At 46.4% G+C, this 21,490-nt stretch overlaps 1 long non-coding RNA gene across 1 annotated transcript; it reads right to left on the bottom strand.

Moving 5' to 3' along the window:
• Positions 1 to 6,936: 6,936 nt before the first annotated feature.
• On the bottom strand, positions 6,937 to 7,294 carry LOC138924714 (uncharacterized). The gene is made up of 2 exons (XR_011439822.1): positions 7,202 to 7,294; positions 6,937 to 7,119 (listed from the first exon to the last, which is right to left on the bottom strand). It is a non-coding gene; the product is annotated as an uncharacterized lncRNA (long non-coding RNA).
• Between the last annotated feature and the right edge of the window lie 14,196 nt (positions 7,295 to 21,490).

The following is a 21,490-nucleotide window of genomic DNA, read 5'->3' as shown; positions in this document are numbered from 1 at the left end:
ACCGAGGCGTGCATTTTCAGGAACCAGCTGGTGTTTGTTTGCACAGCGTGTATCAGCCATGAGAAGGATAATTTACTGCCTTTCAAATACCTATTTCTTCCCCTGCGAGGGGGTGCACCTGCATCAGAGCCCAGGGGGTCTGGCTGCACTCGACCATCACTGCAGACTGATCTTGGCTAGCTAACAGTCTCCCAAGCCAGACGCAGAATTGGCTGTCTTGGAAGCATTTGTCTGTGCGTCCTGAGGAGCTGCGCAGGGAGATGGGGAAGAGGACCCCGCCAAGGGCAGGGGCTCTAGAGATGGGACTCAACACACAGAATCACTGCAACGTCCACATCCCGTTCACCACGGGGCTCAGTCTCCTCACAGTTATCCTTGGTGCAGGAAAGGACAGGGGTTCCTCTGAGCTACCTGCCCACTTCTCCTTTCATCAGTACCGAGCTGGGTATCCTCAGGGCTGGTCCTTATCTTTCCAGAGACCAGAATCTCCAACAGGGCGAAATTCATGAGCGAGCGAGCTATCCTAGTTACACAGGGTCCTGCACTAGAGGCGCCCCATGCTTGGTGTGCTGCTCCACTGCGGCTGTCTGGAAAACCCTAACAAATTTAATAAGGACTCAGCATTCTCATTTGCACTGTGCTCTGAAAATTATGTAGTCGGTCCTGGTCTCCAGGATGGTTTCTTGGGTTGAGAGCCCTTTGACTTCAGGGTCACTTCTTTCATAGTTCATGCCCCTCTTTTGCTCGCATTTATGTGTCTGTGTCCATCTGCCAGACTGCAGAGTTCCCGGGGCGAGGGCTTGCTGACCTCTTTCTCCAGGGCCCGGAAGAGTGCCTGACTTTCCGTAAGTGGTTGGACAATATTTGCTGAATGACTGAGTGCCTGAAAGAGGCCTCAGGGACATTCCCATAGCCAGGGCAACAAGCAGACTATCGGGATAGTGCCACATTTGGTGTCAAGTTCACCATAAAAGGGGTCATTCATTCTGGACACGCCTCCCGCCCTCCTCCTCAACCATTTCTCTCTGTCTGAGCGGTAAGCTGTTTTCATGCTTGACTGTGCACCTGAGTCTCTGCTCACCTGACTCCTCGAGCTGAGCGGGAACCTTGTCCTAAAGCCACGTTAATGGACCGGGCTGAGCTGCTGTTGTCAGGGCTCAGGGAGACAGAGTTTCGACCTGGGGCTTAGGCACACCTTCGCCCTGGCCAATGGAGCCGGGGGATCTGAGGAGTAAATGGGAGGACAAGCATGATGACTTCTGAGATGGTTACATAAAGAGGGGTCGTTCTGTCCACTCCTGGCGGCTGGACCACGAATCTGGTGGATTCAGGCACCAGCAGCACTGTAAGAGCCACGTCTGTGCCATGGGTCACCGTGAGGGACTTTCCTTAGAACATTTAAGGCACCCAGTCCAACAATGTTTATTCATTTAAAATAAATTAGAGGAGACCTGTTTAAAGGAAACACCACATTGGGGGACCACAGATAAGATTCATTTCCGGGGGCCAGCCTGGTGGTGCAGCAGCTAAGTGCGCACGTTCTGCTTCTCAGCAGCCTGGGGTTTGCCGGTTCAGATCCCAGGTGCAGACATGACACCACTTGGCATGCCACGCTGTGGTAGGCATCCCACACATAAAGTAGAGGAAGATGGGCACGGATGTTAGCTCAGGGCCAGGCTTCCTCAGCAAAAAAGAGGAGGACTGGCAGTAGTAAGCTCAGAGCTAATCTTCCTCAAAAAAAAAAAAAAAAAAGACTCATTTCCAGCAGCTGCCTGGAGCTCCATGTTGACTGGTGTTCTAAGGAAAGAGAGCAGTGACTGGTTAGCCATGCCAGCACGGACACGCGTGCCTGCATTTACTGAGTCTAGCACAGCATCGAATACACGATAAAACCTCCGTGTGCGTTTGTTGACTGAATAAATAGATCAGTGAGGAGTCACCAGAATATGCCTCTGGCGTATTGATTATTCTGAGCTGAAGGCACCCAAGAAACCTCGGCTGCAGGAAGGGCCCTCTGACCTCCCCCTTTCTACCTCAAAGCAGATCATAAAATCTCCTGTGAGAAAGATGCCTTCCCGTACCAGGAAGAGAAGAACACCCTTATCACCAGAGACAGGGTCGACATCTGAAAGGATCTGTATACACAAACTGACTAAATCGCCCTGATCTCCCGTTGGTCCCCCCCATATTTCCTAGTCCCTGCCCCACAGTTCACTGCCTCCCAGCCTGAGCCCTTTGTCGGGCCACATTCCCACAATTTATAGTTCTTTTCATAAAGTGCTATATAAGATTTTTGGCCTTGCAGCTTCTTCAGGTCTTTATTTTCCTTCTGAAGACTGCTGTGTACTTGTAAATATTCAATTTTGGATGCTTTCCCCTGTTCATCTGTCTTATGTCCATTTGATTCTTAGGCTCCACTACAAAACCTGAGAGGGTGGAAGAAGCTTTTCCTCTCTGAGGCCATCAACGCTCGAAGTCTGCGCCTGGGGCTAAGTGGGAAATTTAAACAATTTCTTCAGCATGAACCTCAATTTCCTTAGGTGTAAAGACTTTAGATCTCTCCCAGCCCTCGCGTTCTGTAATCGTGTCAGCCTTTGGAAGATGAAGAGTGCACGTGTCGAATAACAGCTCTCACCACCCCCTTGTGTCTGCACGCGCCTGAGCCCCATTTCTTTAGGGCCTCCTGTGGGGCCTGGCTTAGTTTCTAATGCAGCAACATATGCAGTATGTTTCTCAGAGAATTGCCGGAATACGTCTCTTTTGAATCTGGATTGTGGCAAAGCTGGACTGTGGCTAATGCGAAATGGCGACTTCCAGAACCACGTCTTCAAGTGACCACCGTGACTTAGGACCCAAACTCACAGCCTTGTTTCTTGAATGTTCTGTAAACCTAAGAGACATGTGTCCTCTCCAGAGACTTGTGATTCTTCATGGCAGAAACTGAAAACAGAGACCATTGCCTTTGCCTGTGGCTTCTACGGAAGGGCTAAGCCAGAATGTGATTACTGCCTTACACTCCATTTTCCTCTCTCCTCTTCCCAGAAGCTGTTCCCCGCTCTCCCGCCTCCCGCATCTCAGACCTGGACATCATGCTTCTTCCCAGTTTCAAGAGATTCTGCCCAGGAGCTTAGGAAGGTGGCTGCAGAGCCGGAGAACCGGAGAGGGTAACTGGGCATTTGGGAGGAACCAGGTATGGTGGATTTGCCATTATTTTGTTCGTCTGTTTTATTTTGAAGGATAAAGGGATCAGGGAGTCACAGGGATCTTCCTGTGGAGCTGGCCCGGTGCTCCGGCTTTGGAGGAATCGTCTAGTTTAATTTACGAAAAGCATCCGAGGGCAGGAAAGTATGTTGATTGCAGAGGCGCTCACATTCAGAACTGACAGTTGCCCACGTGGGGCGACTTCAAGGCCCCTGGGACCCCTCCCGATCCTCATGAACTGCTTTAACCCGCCTCGATCTCTGAGCAGCTTCGTTGGAGATTTATTCTTTGGAGGCAAGGTTTTGTCCTCTAATAAAAACAGAGTCGTCATGGGAGAGAGAACACATTGAATGACTGTCAGGCGTTAACAATCAGCCATCATTTTTTTAAAGTTTGTTTTTATTGCAAAAGTAATATGTTTTTGTTGTTAAAAAAAACAAAGCAAAAAAGTAAACGCGGCAGATAATGCTCAGCATCCCTTGACCGGGACCCGTGTTGACTCTGCACACAATGGTTGTGCAGTGTTGACTCAGAGACCCTGCCCGTGACCCTCTGTGCCCCATCCCCAACCCCATCCTCCTGCCAGAGGGAAACGTTGCTGTCAGTTGGGTATAAATCTGCCTAGACTTTGTTCTGTGCACTTGCACACAGGCATATGTACTCACAGAACATAAGCACTTATTTTGTTCCTTTTTATTTTTAAATTTTATTTGTATTTATTTGTTTGAGGAAGATTAACCTTGAGCTAACATCTGCTGCCAATCCTCCTCTTTTTGCTGAGGAAGACTGGCCCTGAGCTAACATCCATGCCCATCTTCCTCTACTTTATATGTGGGATTCCTGCCACAGCATGGCTTGCCAAGCGGTGCCATGTCTGCACCCGGGATCTGAACCGGCGAACCCTGGGCTGCCCAAGCAGAACGTGCGCACTTAACCGCTGCGCCACCAGGCCGGCCCCCTATTCCTTTTTATTAAATGATGTCATAATAAATATATCATTCTGAGATGGGCTGTTTTTTTTTAATGTAACGATATTACTTGGAGATCTTCCCATATCAGTGTGTATATTTTTGAATATGAAAACATTTAACCAATTTTACACGTGGTTAAAAAAATCAAATAACAAAAAAGACATAAAAGCAGCCACCCTTCTCCTCGGTCCTCCTGTCTCCTGGTCCCACATCTCAGAGGGAACCACTTTTACCAACTTCTGCTCTAAGTTCTTCCGACAGTTCCTTTTCTATCTGTAGTATTTAATTTATCGACTTGAAGCACCGCGTGTTGACTTCCGGTTCTGATGGATGAGGACTGAACCTCCTCTCACTGCCCTGGGTGCTGCTTTCCCTCCTGACGCAACTACAGCGCCACTTTCAGCTCCTCCGGGTCCCATCTGTACCCCAAACCGCCAACCCCCGAGCACCCCTCCCGCCAGCACAGACTGTGCCTCTCCAAAGCCTGTTGGGAAGGACAACAATATGGTCACCTAGCACCTCCCCTCTCCCACAGCACACCTCCATCAATTTTTTCTTGCCAAGACTGATATCATCACATTTTATCATGTCGCCATAATCAGTTTTCCATGATCCGTCTGTAGGTTGGTTTTAGAAGCTGAAAAACAACCGAGAGCATCTGTATTATGATACCCCGGCCCGGTACAGTCCTGCGCCACATAAGGACACGGCGGTGGTCCCATCAGATTAGCACTGCGCAGCCTGGGTGTGCAGGAGGCTCTCCCACCTTGGTTGGTGTAAACATGTGCTAGGATGCTCACACAACAACAAAATCGCTCAACGCCGTGCTTCTCAGTCCCCATCGTTAAGCGCGTGACTGGGGGGCTCCCGGCAGAGCTCAGCAGAGCTGCATTGCGCTTCTGCTCCTCAGATCTGTGGTCAGAGTTCCAGCGCTTCTTAAGGGAGACAATTCGGAGCCTCCAGGAGAAACGAGTTCTCATCCCCCTCCCTCCCCGGTCCTTGTTCCGCGTTGTCGCATCCCCCCTGCTGCTTCTCCTGGGAGCCTCCTCTCAATTCAGGCTGTCATTAGCTTTGGCTTCCTCTGCTTTGTGTCAACACTCTTCTCGCCCCTCTGTTTTCTAGAAACCTTGTGAAAACTCTCCTGTTCTCTTCGTTGTGGGTTTATACACTTTCGTTTATTCCTTTGCTGCCATTTTAATTGTGTCTTAGGTGAGAAAGAAGATAAGTGCTTTTGCTTAATCCACCATCCTGAACCCAGATATTAATATCTTGCTGTAAACCGGTCAATCCCCTTTTCTAAAAGGAGAACAATCTGAGAGAGGATTTTTGAATGTAGAAGATGGAAAACTGTCACTAAGTGCAAATAACATTTTCTGAGTCTTCTTCCTTTTTCTCTAACGTTTGACGTGACTGACTGCTCCCTCTTTTGAAACTCTCCTCTCCCTTCACGTTGGAGCTCCCGTCCTCCTTGCTCTCTTCTCAACTTAAAAACTCTCTCAGCAGCTCCTTTTCCCCACTTGTCTCTTTAAGATTCGTTCTCCTTCTCTCTTCTCCCTCTTGTTATGATACTCACAGGTCTAAGACTCTCCGAATCTTTATCTCCACTGCCAACCTTTCCCGAGCCCCAGACCTTCACCTCAGGCTGCCCACAGGACATGTTTGCCTGGATGTTCCAGAGGGATTCCAGACTCTATATGGTGAAGACCGAGTTCAGTATCTTCCTGTCACGTCTGCTTCTCTTCAGCGCGCCTTATTTTGGTTAACACAACCGCCATCCTATTAGTCTCTGAAGCTGGAAACTTCTGCCCTGCTTCTCTGTAGCAGACACTGGCCGTGAACATATTCCCCATTTTTCTGGAGACCTGCTAAGCTCCATTGCTCTTAGGTATGGCCCACGGGATGGGGGCGGAAGTGATGAACGTCGCTTCCAGGCCTGGCCCGTATGGTCTTCCTTGAGACCCTAGACTCTCTCCTTTTCTGCCTCTTTGCTGGCTAGTGGTTGTCAGGGCTGGTTTTTTCCTCTGTGCATGCCGGAAATGGCAAAGTGTCATTCTCCTTGACTCAGGAAGCGAAGTCACAGCTTCTGAAGGGAATATTGCTGAGAACGCTCTTACTTAGCGTGGCAGGTAATTGTGTGCCAGCTTGGCGAGGCTGTGGCGACCAGTTGTTTAGTCAAACACTAGTCTAGGTGTTGCTCTGAAAGTGTTTTTACATGTGATTAATGCTTACAATCACTAGATGTTACGTAAAGCAGCTTATCCTCCATGACGTGGGTGGGCCTCTTCAATCAGTTGAAAGCCTTAGAACAAAGACTCAGGTTTATGAAGAAGAAATTCTGCCTCATGATGGCAACACAGCCTGCTGGTCTGCCCTGCAGATTTTGGACTTGCCAGCCCCATAATCGCATGAGTCAATTCCTTAAAATAATCTCTCAATCTCTCTGTCTCCCTGCCTGTCTGTCTGTCCATCTATCCATCCTGTTGGTTCTGTTTCTCTGGAGAACTCTGACAAGTGCACCAAAGAAGGAGCTAATTTCTTTCAATGTGATATTTTGATGTCCCATCACCATGTCAGTCTGGGACTGGATTTCAGCTTGGTCTCTACACACACCAGACGCTGCCCAGGGAGAGAGATAAGCCATGAAGCTTTTTAAAGAATTGAAACATAACGGCCTCTTCCCACCCCCAACCCCATAATAAAGTACCTTCTCTGTCAATTGACATGAGGACAGGACTCCAAAACGTGTGCATCCGAGAGGTTGGAATATGTTCTCAAAAAACGCTCTATTTCTCACCCCTCTCCCATCCCCTGTGAGTGCAAGAACCCAGACGGAGGAGTAAAGCTGGGAAAAGAGGTCCTGACGCAGCCTGCAGAGAGTTGCTTCCATCTGAACAGGCGTCAAGCTGCAGGTAGGATATAGCAGCTGTTCCTGAGAAGCTGTCAAACACTGAAGCAAAAAAAGAGAGAGAGAAAACACTGAAACCCTTGGGGAGGGCGGATGTGGGAATTCACCCGAATTAGCACCTCACCTAATTCTGGGGTCATGACACCGTGCAGGACCTGGGCGTAGCTACAAAGTGAGAGGGTCCCCAGGCCTTGTTTGCCCATGGGAGTTCCTTCCCTTTCTCTGTCTGCTGGTTGCCATGGTGTCCGTGGAATCAGCTGTGGTCTAGAGAACATCCCTCTTGGGAACCAAGCCGAGGCCTTGGTCCGCTAATCTCCTTTCTGTGGTTTCCGCTCAGGTGGCTCCCTTGTTCTGATGGCCTCAGTGGTCACCTCTCTGCTGCCACCTTCCAGCCCCACTTCTCACCCCGATTCCAGTCCCTCTGACCCTGCTCCCTAAAGGGCATCCACCTGGTCCTTTCCAACCTGGCTCTTTCCATGGGTCCAGGCCTGCCTCACTCACAACGGATGCAACGTGCCAGCTGCTGGAGCAGCTCTCAAAGATGTACACAAACCACCTCCAGTTTCCTCCAAACCACTGCTGTCTTCTCTTGCCTTCTCTCTTTACCGACCTCCATTTTGCTCCATTCTTCTAAATCCTCCATCTGCTCCTGCCTCTTCCTACTTTTTAGCCACAATCCAAATTTTAGACACATATCCCATGGATTGAATTATGGGAATTGCCCTCGTGGCCCCATCACCACAGCCTCCATAAGAGAGATTCTCATCTTTTTCCCAGGACCACCTCTCTAGTTGGGGCTGTTTCTCACCCAGCCTCCGCATGAAGATAGGAGGTTCAGATATACTCATAGGTCTCACATCCTTCTTTCCAAATGTCCAAAATCAAGGTCATCAGCTCCCTCCAAAACTCCTCTCACTCCCAGTGTCTCTGCTTCTAGCTGCCAAGGTTTAAACCTTTAAAGACGTTTTGAAATCAGCCCTCTCCTTTATCTTCTACTTTCATTTAGCATCAAACCCCAACACTTCCGTGCTCCTGCTTCATCTCTCTCTACCAGGGCCTCCTCACCAGCCACCCAGTGGTTTCTACTCAGCTTCCCGACCTCAGCTCTTCCCCTGCCCCCATCCTCTGCATCACTGCCATTAATCTTCCTTGAACAGCTCTTCCATCCTGTTATCTACCCACTCAAACGGCTTACAAGGCCCACTGTTTCCTAAAGCATCCAGTCTCGACTTGACGCCCTGTTGCAGAGGAGGCACAATGCTGAGCTGGGATGCAGAGCTCCACCACACATTAATATTATCCCTAGAAGCTGGGCAAGTTAGTGAGCTTCACTGAATTCTAGTGTTCTTATCTGTACTATAGTGATAACGTGAAAGCACCTTTTTTTGGGGGGGGAGGAATAAGGCACTATAGAAATATGAGGTATAATTGGGGCATTAACATACTCTTTTGTCTGGCTTTTAAGGTTCCCCATAAACTGATCCCCAGGCAGTCGGAAGTCTTTCCCTACATGCTGGTCTTGAAATTCCCAGGCAGAAGCTCTGGGCGTAGCTGGAGTGTGCTGGAGTACTTCCAGATATTGAGCTTTCCAAATCGTGACATTCCCTGTTGGTCTTATTCTGGATTCGTAAAGTGGCTATAATCTGAGGAGAGGTGTCTTTGGATCAGAGATAGGATTTTTGTGATCCTTACATACAAAGGTGGTGATTAAAGCCACTGCAAGGGATGAGCTTGCATGGAGAGAGCGAGGAGGTGAGAAGGGGACTGAGGACACAGCTGAGGGCAGCACCAGCTCAGGGCCGGACCACCGGTTGGATTCCAGGAGGCTGGCTCAGTGCCTCTGTAGAAGGGATCCAATGAACAACACTTAAATTGCATACTGTTAAATAGTATGTCTATGTTTCATTCATTCGTTGATCCATTCACTCAGTAGCTGTTTATGAAATACCTAGAAAGGATTCGGTTATGTGCTGGGTGTTGAGGGTACATTGATGATCAAAATGAACACTGTCCTGGGAGCTTACAGTTAGGGGTGGAGGGTTGGAGAAAACCTTCATTGAATAATCCCAACAGGACAACCACCAGCGTGAAACGCATCAGTAGCCTGGAGTGTCAGGGAAGGTGTTTCTAAGAGAGCAACGTTCAAGCTAAGATCTAAAGCCTGGCTGAGGCTGGGATGTTCGTCAGTTCTTATCAGCAGTGACTGATGGCCTCTGCTAGTTGACCCAGCAAAGAGACACTAACATGGAATTTCCGGGTGAGAGGAAGCAAGGGCTATGCCAGATTCTGGGCACCCACATCGTTTTCTGCAAGTGAAGCCTAGTAAAGGTTTCTTAAATCACGCTGTGCAGGTTGTTCCCCACAGGGTACATCAAGTTGCCTTACTTAAGAGGAGTAATATTAAAAACCTGAGTTTGAAAAGTACTTGGAAAAATATTGCAAATGCACGTGCAAAGTTTAAGCCCCATTTACACAATTACAAAGTTGTCCTCCTAAGTCACATACTTGAGCACGCCTTTGGGACAATCTCAGTGGAGACCTGCATGCTTAGAACCTGTCTAACCCAGTGTGACTCCATCCTGTCTGTGGAGAGTGGCACACAGGTGTGGCATCAGGCAAGAGACTTCAGCCTGTAGCTAATACCTCCCCTTTATAGAACGTAACTTTTTCAACCACTGGGCTTTCACGCACTACAATGTTACTAATTCTGTTCGCCATTTGAAGGACACAAGGCTAAGTAGGTTAAAGATGAAAGGGAATCCGTGAGAAAAGCATTTTTCTTGTTTCACTTTTGTAATTTTAAAAGAAAATAATGCTTAGGAAGATGAGATGGAATTTCCCAGCAGAAACCACAGGATCAGGTTGCAGTGTAAATCGTGTGTCACGGACAACAAAGGCGACGTGCTTTCGTAGGCGCTCACTCATTCCAACCATTGGAGGCCTTCCCATGGATGCGGGAACTTTCCAAGTCTTTCCGCACACTAACCGTGAGGCTATGCCCTCCATGTGTTTTTTCCTCTCCTCCTTTAACACCTTGCACAAAAGAATGTTCAAATCATAAAGCATTATGTACATGCGGGAATTAAAAATTGAGTTATGGAAGCAAATATGACACGTGTGAGGAAAAACCGGCCATGCCGCTTATGTTCACCAACCAGTATTTTTATCTTGGTTTTTTCTATTAATGTTGTCTCATCTGTCTTTGAGTGTCACAAACCTTTTGGGAAACCTGTCTCTTTATCCATCTTTCGTGCTGTTTCTCAGAGCAATTTCATGCCTGGTACTTTTACATTTTATAGCAGTGAGGGGACAGTAGCATAAAATGTTAATTACGTTGTCTAATACAAAGCTGCGATGTCTTCCAAATAAATATCTGGGCCACAGCTAGATCACCAAACCAGTCAAATAGTTCGAAAGGGCACTTTTCTTAACATTTGAAGTTATTATTCTATTTATTTGCTTTCATTTCCTACTCTTGTAACTGCTAGATTCTTCCTTTTATTTAGCAAAGAATTTTGTTCCTCCTGTCTTTTTGTGTTTGCAAGTTTGTGAAATCTCTATCCAGTTGGAATGCACAGGGCTCTGAAAACTGGGCTGGACTCGTGCAGCGCCTGGCTCGTCCTTGATCTCTGCAATTCATGAACCCTTCTCCCAAGCACTGTTTTTCTTTAGTCAGCAGTGTTTTGTGCCCCCAAGTCTCATAGGGATACTTAAGGAAACAAGAATACAGCACCCTACGGTTTCACCCAAACCAAAATGCTTTTGTTTTATGGCTGTCCTGGCTCTGAAAACAGCATGTTTTCAAAAGGCAAGAGGCTGCAGCAAGGGACTAGAAGACAAGCAGTGAAGTAGAAACAAGATAAAACTGGCAGCGCCAGAGAGGAAAGCAGGAAAAGGAAAAGGGCGACGAGGCTAGCATTCAGCAGGAGATCCCACGGTCTCTTATTTGTAAGCCTTTCTCGTTTTGATTCTCTTCCCATTATTTGCTGGATTTGGTATAAAATAATTTAGCATTTGCAGAGTTAGCTGGGTGCAGGATGCTGGATGGCGCGGGCACAGGCCCACGGAGCTGGCCTCCTTTCAGGAGCTGGGCATGAACTTCTCTACCCTGTGACTTTGTGGGCAAGTAACAAATACATACTCAAACCAGCTTCACCACAAATGGGAAATTCACCTGAGTCGATATTAAGGCGTCTCAGGGAACCCAGGGCAGGAAAGTCTGCCGATCATCTCAGGGCTGCAGCCAGGAATCGGGCATGTGGTGGTTACTCTCCCCATGTCGGGATCCATGTGGTTTTCCGGTCTCAGCATCTCTGCTTTCTCCTCCCGCTCTCCATGGGCCAGCCTGCTCTGTTTCTCCGTGCACGAGTTCTCGGGACTTGCAGCGCCCGGTGCATGTACTCCTTCAGGTACCCTCAGCCCCAGGGCCCCTGGTAACCTGAGCCGCACCTCAGCCCCCAAGATGCCAGTGCTCAGGGGAGTAAAGATTTGGGCTCATGCCAACCCATGAATGGCCCCCCCTCTGGCTCAGGTGTCCCCTCTTGGCCAATCAGTCGAAGGCAGTGGGAGGCACAGGGTTACAGGTGCAAACTCACTTGAGTGCCCGGCCTGCTCATGTGGATGGTTCTAGAGAAGGGGGGGGCAGGATCTCCAAGAGCCATGCATTACATTCCACCCCTAATTGTCACTGTTTCAGCTCTGGGGAGAACTGCAGAGGGGAGGCGAGAGAGTGCAGGCGTGTCCACTGAAGTTCTGGCACCAAGTGTGCAGACACTGACAGGTGTTTACTGAACAGAAAGATGGCGGGAGGAAGAGCAGGAGGGTGGGAGCAGGCATTTCACGGCCGCTTCCTCCAGGGGTCTTTTAAAAGTATTATCACTTGGAGATGATTCCAGAGCGACTGCTGTTCCCATACACAAATATGTGCGTACCTAACGTGGTCAGACTTCAGAGAAATGCACGTTGAGGCCACACTGAGGCTCATTTCACACCAGTAGCAGGGATAGAAAGGGCTGACAAGTCTGAGCGAGGGTGAGCATGTGGGAACTGGTTCTCACACGGTGCTGGCAGGAGTGCAGAATGGTTCAACTCTGAGAAACCGGTTACATAGACACTTGCCCTAGGACCCAGCAATTTCACTCCTAGGTGTATCCCCAGGAGAGATGAGTGCCTCGACCCTCCAAAAGGCATGCACAGGAATGATTATAGAAGCTTTATTCTCAACAACCCCAAACTGTAAACAACCCAGCTATTCAACCACCATAGAATGGATAAATAAACTGCAAACTGTTTATATAATGGACTACTACACAGCAATAAAAGGAATGAACTACTGTCACCTGCCACATTGGGGAAGCTCACAGATAGGTCTTGACGGAAGGAAGCCAAAAACAAGAGTGTGTGCCATAGGCACGTCCTGCGTGATTCTCTTCATGTGAAGTTCAAGAATTGATCAGAGATGACAGATTAATGGTTACTTTTGAGGGGTTGTTGACCCATGGGGCATGAGGGAGCTTCACGGGGCGACAGAAATATTCTATGTCTTGATCCCAGTGGTTGTTACACAGGGGTAGATTTCTGTAAGAATGAAATCTGAACTCCAAAGAAAATGTGTGTTTTTTACTGTAATTTATGCTTAAACTTAAAAAAACATAGCCTTTTGCTGCCTTCACACAGAAAGACCTTGGTAGGCTCTCCAGGGCCATAGAGAGTCCCCTGAGAACCCTTTATCCGTGTTATCCCTGTCCCGGTGGGACTCAACATGCTAATCTGACGCGACGACTCTCTTTTGAATGTGCTTCTAAACAGCCTGTTTGGTGAAACCACGAGAACAAATAATCACAGGAGTCTCCCCGGTGCTGTTGTGAGGGCTGGACCAGGCACAGAGTAGTGTTTTGGTGTTTGGCACACGGTGTGCAGATGGCAGGGGAGATAAGCCACTCCAGGCCTCGGGGATGGTTCAAGGACAGACACACAGATTTCCACTAGGTTAGCTAATTAGTGTTAGCTCAGAGCCAGTCCTTGCTAGAAATCCTGGCATTCTCTTCCTTTCTCTTCCTCTTTTTCTGACAGGGAACGCTTTGCGCCAGGAGGTAATCAAGGGCCCCTGGAGGCCAGCGGGCTCCTCGTCTTCATTGCCTGTGCCAGAGGAGAAGAGTTGGCGTATCCTTCGTCGTGCCACAGCTGAGTGCACCCAGAACTACATGACCTCCCCTCACGCTGCATCTCTGCAGGGGCCTCCTCGGCGCCCTGTCGTGTCCTGGACCCCCACTTACTAGGAGTTTCCGGCCCCAGCAAGGTTTAGCCTTTCTTTGTGAACCTCAGGGTGGGCCCTTTCAATTAATTTCCAAAGCGTCTGGATCCTGTTTCTCGACACAGGTTAAATGACTAAGCTTCTTGAACCCTTGTATCTGAGCTCCATGAGAACGAGAGGGAACTGCTTTCTGAGGGATTTGCCTCAATTCCATGATATCTTCCTTATGTGAGGTGACAGGGTGCTGTGCTCCATTCCCGGGGGTGGATGTCCCACAGAGCAGGGGGTCGCTTCAATTTCTGAACTGGGCTCAAGCAGAAGCTTGTGTGAAATCTCTTTGAGAGTCACTTGAGGGTTTTCTCCTCTATTTTTGATGCCTCGTTGTTGCTCCCTGCGTCCTTCCCTGCCTTCTCCCTCATTCTTTTGCGTCCTTTCTCACTGAACTTTCCTCAGGATTCCCCAGTCAACATCCCTTCTTGCGGTGTCGCTCTTTTGTTGGAGAGCTAGACCACCCATGCCACGCTGTGCACGCCTCCCTCTCTACTCACCTCTATTTTTCAGTTTGACTAAACAAGATACACAGAATTTTGAGAGTCATTTACATTGGCACCTTCATTTATTTAAATCAAGACTTATTTTATCAGAAATGCACAATCTGTTTTTCATTTTCACCAAAATACACCAGCAAGATTGATTAGATGACCTTATTGTTTGTTTAAGGAAAGTTTTTATGTCAATTCTTTATTACTGGAAAATTTCTGTGTCCTTGACTTCTTTTTTAAATTTGGAAATTTCAAACAAATAAAAAAGTATGATGAGTTCCCATGTACTCAGCACCCAACTTCGACAATTATCTATAATTTGTCATTCTTGTTTCATTTATCCACCACACACATTTTCCTTTTCTTCAGTGTTTTAAAGCAAATCCCAGATACTGTTTCATTTCCTTGTCTATATTTCAGTGTATTCACCGACCTTTAACATTCACAAAGAAACACAAAGACACAAGGTAAAATGTATAAGAAAATCCTTAAAGATTTTCATTAAACTGTCCATTTTTATTGGTGGATTTGGTTGTAAATGTGAAGAGCCAATTTATTTATAGGATAATAAGGTTCAATTGTGTTTCATATTATTCCAGAGCCTCAGAGACAGGAATTCATGATAAAAGGCACCTGCTTTTCAACCAACAATTATGCTTGGTGTTTCCCAGATAGATCCACTTACCTCAGTTCCCACCGTTCCTGAGACCCATGGACTGGAACCAAGACATGACACTTCAAATAAGACGTGAGGGGGAAGATGGCCATCACACATTGTACTCTGTGGTTTACAACCAGTAGGGCAACTTATTTAGAAGTCTAAAATATCTTTGTTTAAAGCCTCAAGCTCACCCAGTGCCAAGTGGTTATTTGATGTTATCACATCCAAACAAACCTGAGACAATGGAAGGCACCCTTCCTCAGTGGTCAGAACCACAGAAGGACGATTTTCTGTCGGCTCTGTTCTTGTCCCTAAGCTCTTCTGGGCTTTCTTTTCCAATGGAGGTGAACTGTTCACTGAGCAGGCCTGGGGTCCCAGAACGAAAGCCTCGTTAGAGTGAGCTTCCTGTGAGTTTCATGAAGTCTGCCAGAGAGGTCTCTGCTTTCTACTGTATAAACGTTTTACTCTGTGGGGAGTCTTTCCTCCTGGAGTGGATTTGTTAGCTGGAAGCTGGGGAGTCAGCCTTTGCTGGCCTCCTGTTACAGCTCATCCTCTGACAGGAGGGTAGCAGAGAATGGCCCATCTTCACAATAACTCTCAGGCCGATGGCGGAGGGTGGAGGGTCCAGCTTGCAATTTGTGATAGTGGCAGGTCCCAATATTTCTGCATGGGAGGGGCTTAAGAGGCAGGAATCTGAGTGTTGTTCTCAAAGTTGTATTTGTCTGGTACTTTATATAAAACGTAGGAAGTGTCAGCTGTCCATATCAAAGATTGGGTGCGGACAGATTATGGGGGGTCAAAGGCTCTGCCACTGCTTGTCTACCGGGGGTGGATGCCCAGAGTCTCTTCTCTCCACTGAGGTTTCTAGAGCAAACTTTCTCTCAGCTGATTCTCTCACAGAAGTCTTAGATAAGCTTTGCCTGTGAGTGAACCCATAGAGAGTAGAGACCATTGCTCCCATTATTGTTAATTTACTTGAATCCTGCTTATTTCCGATAATTTGAGGCAGCCCAGAATTTCCAGTCGTCCTCAGCTCGTGCTCTGAGCCGTGAATCGTCATATGTGTGCGTAGGTGTCACTGATAAGGCTAATTCAGGATCACTCTGCACTCACAAGATGGGTTTTCTTTGATTAGGGGTCTGAAGCTCTCTGAAGGCCTATGTGAGTTTCCCTTCTGCTTCTAGATTCTCTACAAGGAGGATCATCATCTAAAAGCAGGTTCTTCACCTGGGCACGGGTGTCAGGGGCATCTGTGGAGCCCTTGAAATTGTGCCAGAATTTGCTGCATTAGGGCTTTTCTGGAGAGGACACATTTTTCATTAGATCCTCAAATGATCCCATTCCTCCAAAGGTTAAGATCCACTGCTTACCGTCACGGTTTCTAGGCGGGGTTTAGGAAAAACTCAGAAGAACTTCCACCTTCAGTATGGGTCTTCACTCCGCAATTGTCGTCGTCCCGTGACCCTGGACCACCTGAGGGGTGAGTCATCTTTCCCATTTGTCTGGGCTTTCTCTTGACGTTCTAGCAGTGGGATCCTAAAGGGCCTCCTCGTTAACATTGTCAGAAAGCCACCCGTCAGCTGTGAGAGGCCGAGTTCGATTCTTTCCCAAGGGCTTGTCAAAAGCTCCACAAGTCCTGAGCCCACTTTTAGAGGCACGTGAATTGAACACAGAACGTCTACTCCACGTAGGTGAGCTGCGAAAGGCTGGTTTCATCCCTTTTATGATCCATGGATATCAGACACATTCAGGTCCCCTTACAATATGGTCAGGTGGACTCATAGCAACTACCATTTTCTATAAAGTTTGAATTCTCTTTTACCAAATACAGATAAAATGAGTATGTCAGCAATATCCCTGACCTACCTGGGCAGATGAACAGCGTTTAAAAAATTATCCGCATTAATGTTCACCTCCATGGGTGTAAATAATTGAGAGGAGAAAGCGTCACCAGGAATGACAGGCTTTAATTACAGAAATGGCCTTTCATCTGAAAAGCTGAAATACAGACAAATACTATTAGCACCCTTACAAAGTTGCATAATTTGCCTTTAGAGAAGGTATTGCAAAGCCTAGGCTTTTGGATTTCCAATTCTGCCTTGATGTGGTTTTTGTTTTGTTTTTTAACTTTCTGCTTCATATTTCTTGAGTTTTTGTTGCCGTTAAGCTCTGAATATAAAAAGGACGCTTGCTCACCGTCCTTCTGAACATCTCTTTAAAAAGTAGCTTCAGCAGCTGCAGGTGAAGACCTCTGAAAGAGTGTCTTCCAAACTCAGTTCGTAAACATTTAGCGGGTTGTGAAATCAATGTAGAGTGTTGCAATGTGGATTTATTCTTTTAATAAAATAGTAGAATATAAAATATCAGAGGGCATCAGATGTAGTAAGTATAATCAGTATCTTATAAAATATTTGTTTAAGTTATTTACGGGTGTATGTGTGGGCAGTGGTGTGTTGGTAAATGTTAACTGGCTCTTTGGGAAAAGAGGTATGTGTGTATATACATGTTCATAAATATATCATAAATTTTCCTGATATGAAGTACATATAGCTTACAAGTTACAGATAATAATATACATCACTTATGTAAATTTCATATAGCCAAAGGATTTTCACAGAATGCTCTCATTGATTTTTGCCAAACTTTTGTATCCATAGCCAAGCCATGGCTGAAATTCAGCTCTAATTTGACAAAATCAGACTATGAATAAATGTTTGATTTCTATTTGATTCAGCAAAGAAGTCACTCATACTACTGAAGAATGAGTGTATTCTGACCTGAGTGTTAGTTCATGTTTTCATTGACGCTAATGAGAAAGACGAAAGTGCAACAATGAAGACGTCAGGATGTCACTGGCCATCGATGACATGAGTGCAGCTTGGTTGAATCAGAGCTTAATTTCCAAATACTGGAAGAATATTTCCTCAATTTTTTTGTGCTATTCACAATGTAACAGCTACAGACACTTTTAAATTTCATCGTCCTTATTAGTATATTCTCCATCACTTTCATGAGTAGAGTATCAACAAGACAATAAACCTAGCCCTGATTTATAGTGTTTGCCAATTTCTGTGGTGTAGACATCCCCACCGTGACTATTGCAAGCTACCACAGTGACATCACAGGACATAGAGTTGGAAAGTGGTACACAGTAGCACATCTTTATGTAGTATTTCTACCACCCAGACGCAAGAGACAACCTCATGAGCAGAGATAGCAGTAAAGTGTAGTAAGATAATTAGGAAGTGATTAATTTTGAGTATTTATTATCTTTGTTTTTTTAATTGTGGTATAATAACATTATTTCAATATTTGTATATATTGTAAAATGATCACCACCATAAGGCTAGTTAATATCTGTCACTACACATAGTTACAACATTCTTTTTTCTTGTGATGATAACTTTTAAGATTTACTCTCTTAGCAACTTAAAAATATACAATAGAGTATTATTAATTGTAGTCACCATGCTGTACATTACATCTCCATGACATTTATTTTCTAACTGGAAATTTGTACCTTTTGACCCCCTTCACCCACCTCCCACCCCTGCCTCTGGCAACCACCAATTTATTCTCTGTATCTGTGGCCTTGGTTTTTTTTTAAATTCAAGATATAAGTGAGGGGCCGGCCTGGAGGTGCAGCGGTTAAGTGCGCACGTTCCGCTTTGGCGGCCCAGGGTTCATTGGTTCAGATCCCACGTACGGACATGGCACTGCTTGGCAAGCCATGTTGTGGTGGGCGTCCCACATATAAAATAGAGGAAGATGGGCATGGATGTTAGCTCAGGGCCAGTCTTCCTCAGCAAAAAGAGGAGGATTGGCAGTAGTTAGCTCAGGGCTAATCTTCCTCAAAAAAAAAAAAAACAAAAAACCCTAACTGTAGAAATGCCTTTATTAAAAAAACAAAGGTATAAGTGAGATCATATGGTATTTGTCTTTCTTTGTCTGACTTATTTCACTTAGCATAATGCCCTCAAGGTCCATCCATATTGTTGCAAAATGGCAAGATTTTATTCTTTTTTATGGCTGAATCATATTCCATCATATTTATATACCACATTTTCTTTATTCATTCATCCATAGGTGAGCACTTAGGCTGTTTTGTATCTTAGCTATTGTAAATAATGCTGCAATGAATATAGCTGTGCATATGTCTTTTCAAATTAGTGTTTTCATTTTCTTTGCATATATACCCAGAAGTGGGATTGCTGGATCATACAGTGGTTCTATTTTTAATTTTTTGACGAACCTCCATACTGTTTTCCATAGCGGTTACACCAATTTCCATTCCCACCAACAGTGCACGAGGGTTCCCTTTTCTCCACATCCTCACCAACAGGTGTTATTTCTTGTCTTCTTGGGGATAGCCATTCTAACAGGTGTGAAGTGACATCTCATTGTGGTTTTGATTTGTATTTCCCTGATGATTAGTGATGTTGAGCACCTTTTCATGTGCCTGTTGGCCATTTGTATGATCTTCTTTGGAAGATCTAGTCAGATCTTCTGCCCATGTTTTAATCAGATTGTTTATTTTTTTTTGCTATGGAGTTGAATGAGTTCTTTATGTATTTTGGATATTAACCACTTTTCAGACACATGATTTGCAAATATCTTCTCCCACTTGGTAGGTTGCCTTTTCATTTTGTTGGGGTTTTCTTTGCTGTGCAGAAGCTTTTTAGTTTGATGTAGTCGCACATGTTTATTTTAGCTTTTGTTGCTTTTGCTTTGGGTGTCAGATCCAGAAAAATCATTACCAGGACCAATGTCAAGGAGCTTACTGCCTATGTTTTCTTTTAGGAATTTTATGGTTTCAGGTCTTACATTCAAGTCTTTAATCCATTTTGAGTAGACTTTTGTGTGTGGTATAAGATAGTCCAGTTTCATTCTTTTGCATGTGGCTGTCCAGTTTTCCCAACATCATTATTGAAGAGACTGTCCTTTCCCCATGGTATATTCTTGGCTACTTTGCTGTAAATTAATTGGCCATTTATGTGTGGGTTTATTTCTGGGCTCTCTGTTCTGTTCCATTGATCTACATGTCTGTTTTTATGTCAATGCAACACTGTTTTAATTACTTTACTTTTATGGAATAATTTGAATCAGGAAGCGTGATGCCTCCAGTTTTGTTCTCCTTTCTCAGATTGCTTTGGTTATTCGGGCTTCCTTGTGGTTCCATACAAGTTTTGGTGTTGTTTTTTCTATTTCTGTGAGAAATGCCATTGGAATTTTGATAGAGATTGCCTTGAGTCTGTAGATTGTTTGGGGTGGTATGGACATTTTAGCAATATTAATTCTTCCAATCCATGAACACAGGATATCTTTGTATTTACTTGTGTCTTCTTCAATTTCTTTGATTAATGTCGTCGGGTTTTCAGTGTTCAGGGAAATGTACCGCCTGGAAAACCCCACCCCAGTTAAACCCCACTCCTTCCCACCCTCTCTAATACTGTTTCTGCAAATCCGCCGGCACCTTACGCAAACCTGCTGCCTGGCCTCCGGTCACTAACGATGACGTGCTCCTAGCTCGGGCCAGCCTGTCCTCATCACTTCTGATCCTCTCGCCTGCAATTTGTGCCCTCTTCTCTCTGCCTCCACTGCATCCCTCAGGGAGCACAACTGGACTCTAACCCCTTCCTTTCTTCTCCCCTCGTGGCCCTCCAGCCTATTTCCTGCTTCCCTCCTCAGCAAACCAGAAAGAGCTGCCTGGAGCACTTGATCCAATCCTCCTCCCCAGGAGCATCTGACTCCCTCCAGTCTAGCTTCCAGCCCCAGCTTTCCGCAACGCGGGGTTTCACAGGTCAGACTCCACATGGCTAAATGCAGTGGTCACTGCTCTGTCCTCATTCTCCTCCTCTTCCAGCAGAATTCGGCAGTCTACTCTTTCCTGAAATGCTTAACTCCTTTGGCTTTCAAGAGCCCACAGACTTCTGATTTTTCTCTTGTTCACTGGCCACAGCCTCTCAGCTTCATCTCTACGTGTTGTGGCATCCCAGAGCTTGGTCCCCCGCCCTCTTCCCTGTCCATCAATGGTCTCTCCCTAGGTGACTTTACATCCCATCTAATTGCTGATGCCTCCCAAATTTATATCTCTGGGTGTCATGTTTTTCCTCTTTGTCAGCTTGTCTCTCAAACAGCTAGCCATGTCAGCATCTCTGCTGGGATGTCCAACCGGCATCTCAGAGTGTTATGACCAAAGCAGAACTCTGGATTCCTCTCCCTCACTCTCCCATCCCTTCCTCCCCAGTCTTCCTAATCCGAGTAAATGGAAACCCCAAATGACCACTCCAAGCCCTGTGGGAAGACAAAAATGACATCAGCTGTTTGAGCAGAGAATTGTTAACTAGGTATAAAGGTGTTGCTAACTGGGAGGATTAAAAGAGGATTCTCAGACATGATGGAATAGCAACTGCAGGAAGCAGCCACGGCCAGAGGGCTGCGGAAACAGAAGGAAGAGCCGGGGATGGTGAACATTTAGAAATGTAAAGGAGGGGCCCCCACAGAGCGGAAACTGCCCTTGGAGGAGGGGCTCTGCGTGGCTGGTGCTGTCTCCCCAAGGACGGCATGATGAAGGCAGCTCTGCAAGTGCTGGGAAAGCTGCGACCCGGATTCGCTGCTGCTCCCAGAAGGAATGGCTGCTGCCAGTGGAGCAGCTTTGTCGGACGACATGCTCAGAAACAGGAAGCAGATGGGGGTGCAGGTTCCTTCTTCCTCCTCAGGCTTTGCGTCCCCCTCAACACCTGCAATTGGCAGGGCCTCACAGAGAGCCAGCCGGCAAAGCAGAGAGTGCTTTGCAGGGTTGCAGCCGCAGCATTACGGGAAACAGAGTGTGGAGGGAGAGTTTGGAGCTGAAGACAATAAACAGCCTAAGAACTCTGCAGCCATGCCTGGTTGATCGACAAGCCAAAAGCCTGGAAGTAACCGACGTTTCCTCTTATTCTCCTTATTCCTCATATC

This window comes from Equus caballus, chromosome 6, assembly GCF_041296265.1.
Source record: "Equus caballus isolate H_3958 breed thoroughbred chromosome 6, TB-T2T, whole genome shotgun sequence".
In the NCBI taxonomy this organism is placed as follows: domain Eukaryota; kingdom Metazoa; phylum Chordata; class Mammalia; order Perissodactyla; family Equidae; genus Equus; species Equus caballus.
Note: the sequence above shows the minus strand (reverse complement) of the source record. Positions and strands in the feature narration are given on the sequence as shown.